We start from the raw sequence: 3,003 nt of genomic DNA, 5'->3' as shown, positions 1-3,003 counted from the left end.
CCTCGCGTGTAAACAAGGAAAGACGCGAACCTGCACGAGTATGTGCAAGAGATACGGGAGCTCACGGCGTCCCTAGTGAGGAAACCCACTCAATGAGCACATCAAGATGACTGTGTTCATGGACGGCCCTTCGAGTGAGCCCCGCACGCACTCAGCTGTTCCGGGTGCAGGCAAGCACCCTTGAAGAGGCGATTCAAGTGGCTCTTCAAGAAGAATACAGCCATCGCCAGGCGCGTACGCCGGCCTCAGCGTGGCCTGGGAGTTCCTTGTCGGCTCCCGGTCGAACAAGCCCCAACGGACCAGTTCCCATGGAACTCGGGTCCGCCGAACAGCGTGACATCCGCTGCTTCGGCTGTGGGAAGATGGGCCACTTCAAGCGCGACTGTCCCACGGAAAGACTCCGCAGACGGTCCTTCCCCAAGCCCGTCCTCAAGGGTCGCTGGCAGAAGCCAGGATCCCGGGGACAGGGGAACGCAGGGAACCAGTAGGGGCGGGGCGCCCTACTGGGGAAGAACTAAGTCTTCGTGATGGGTGCGCGGGTGGCGCGTACCACGGGGACTTAGCCCCTGAGAGTCTTCGCACTCTCGAATCGGCGAAGAGCAGCGGCGGGTTGCTCGTAGTACACGGATGTGTACGGGGGTACGATCACCCCTTTAGAATCTTGATTGACTCTGGGGCGTCGAAGAATTTCGCACGCCGCCAGACGGTTGCTCGTAACAGCAACAAGTTGTCCGAAGCTTTGCGAGAAAGCAAGGGCAACGGGACGGTGTCAGTGCGACTGGCCGACGGGAAGGTCGTCACTGTCCCCAACGTCCAAGTGGATCTGGCTGTCAAGTTTGAAGACTTTGACAGCCTCGAACAGTTCACTGTTCTCGATATGGATCCATATGATATGATCCTGGGCATGCCCTGGCTTGAGAAGCACGAGCCCTGGATCGACTGGCGAGGCAAGGCAATCGGTGCCAGCCGCCCTGCGTAGTCCGACAGAGCATTGGTGAGTCATGTTCCCACCTCTGTCAGGACCCGGGGCGCCCGCGAGGGCTGCCAGGGTACCAAAGCATCCGGCAGATGCTTGGGAGTCGTCGACGTATATGACGACTCCGAGGATGTTTTGATGGTGGCCGCGCCCAGAAGAGGCGCCGGCCAAGTGGGTAACTTAGGTCCACAGGCGGGTAACTTAGTTCCGCAGACAGCTGCAGCTGTCATGAACACTGAGAACAGCGTGTTCAGAGTGGGTAACAGAGTTCCACTCACGGTCGCCCAGACCATAACTGAAGAGGAAGACGTCGGATACGCTTCCTGTGTGAGTAACACAGTGCCACACGCGGTCGCCCAGACCTTAACTGAAGAGGAAGGCGTTGAACACGCTTCCTGTGTGGGTAACACAGTGCCACACGCGGTCGCCCAGACCTTAACTGAAGAGGAAGGCGTTGAACACGCTTCCTGTGTGGGTACAACAGTACCACACGAGGCCACGAGGGCCTCGGATGTCGTAGCGACGACATCCCTAGACGTGGGCAGCAAAGCTCCCCGTCACAGAAGCCGTCGGCAAAGACGCCGCCGCCGCCTCAAGTCGGATCCGAACTTCGTTCCGATCGACGTCGCTTCAAGCGACTCGGAGTCCAGGGCCCGGGCTCCTCCGACAAGGCCGGTGGAAGAGTGTTATCACATCTTCGATAGCGAGACGGGTTTACTCGTCAAGGCATCTGGTGTCCACTTGGAACCGCTGCCAGAGGTTGCAGAGATACTGAACCTCGAGGAAATGACGGCTGAGTCTTTCCTGGCCAACCTCAAGGCTGGAGAGATCGCTGAGATGGTACTCATGAGACCTGAGACCCCTCAGGAGGAGCTGAACTCCTCCTCTGTCTTGGACGAGAACGTCCTGGAAGACATGAACAAGCAGCGTCAGGCGCGCTTGGGTTCTGAGATTCTCAAGAACCCCAAGGATCCGGTGTATCCTTTGGTGACGGAGTATGCGGACGTGGTGAATAAACACCCACCGACCCAACTCCCACCGGATCGAGGCGTACGGCACGAGATTGATCTCGTGCCCGGCACAAAGTATTGTGTCACGAGGCAATGGCCTCTCCCGCGCGAACAGTGCGAGGTCATTGATGCCTTCTTCGCCGCGAAAGCGAAGGCAGGCATGGTGCGGGAGTCGAAATCCCCGCACTCGACGCCGACTTTCTGCGTTCGTAAGCCGAACGGAAAGTGGCGTCTGGTTCACGCTTATAACAAGCTGAACAACGCAGCGGTGCCGGAAGGATGTGTTGTTGAACAACATGGCCGGGAGCGTACTGTACAGTGCGCTGGATTTGGTAGACGGATACTACCAAATCCTGATGCGAGAGAGTGACATCCCGCTCACCGCGGTAAGCACTCCAAGCGGCATGCTTTGAGAGTGGCTCGTCATGCCGCAGGGCTTGTCTAACGCCCCGGCGACGTTCAATCGCCTGGTGACGCAATTGTTCCGCCCTTTGCGTACCTTCGTACAGACGTACTTCGACGACATTTTCGTCCATAGCCGTGCCGAGGGAGGCAAGACGGCCATGGAGGTGCATCTAGGACACCTCCGTCGAGTGTTGGACGTGATGCGAGCGAACAAGCTCAGTATTGGGTCCCAGGAACCAGGTCAATCTCATGACACACACCTCGATCCGGAAGCAGGCCTGTCGGTGGGTCTTTCAAAACAACGTCTTCATACTCCTTCACAACAAGATAGAAAGGATCCGTAGGATCTTTTAGGGTCGACGATCCACTTCTTGCGCTCAGCGCCTTCTTGGTGTCCTCTAGGACCGCGTCGTCCTCGACGGATGAGGAGTTCAGCTCCTCCTCAGGTCCCAGCAGGACCATATCGGCTAGCTCACCTGCTTCAAGGCTTTGCCAAACTCAGCAATGGACATCTCGTCCAGCTGTAGCAGAGCATCTACAGCGGGCAGAGTGCCAAGGCTGATGTCGTCTTCGACCTCCCGCGTCACTCCATTGACGAGTGTGTACAGCTGT

This window comes from Phytophthora infestans, genomic scaffold, assembly GCF_000142945.1.
Source record: "Phytophthora infestans T30-4 supercont1.11 genomic scaffold, whole genome shotgun sequence".
Classification (NCBI taxonomy): Eukaryota; Oomycota; class Peronosporomycetes; order Peronosporales; family Peronosporaceae; genus Phytophthora; species Phytophthora infestans.
Note: the sequence above shows the minus strand (reverse complement) of the source record.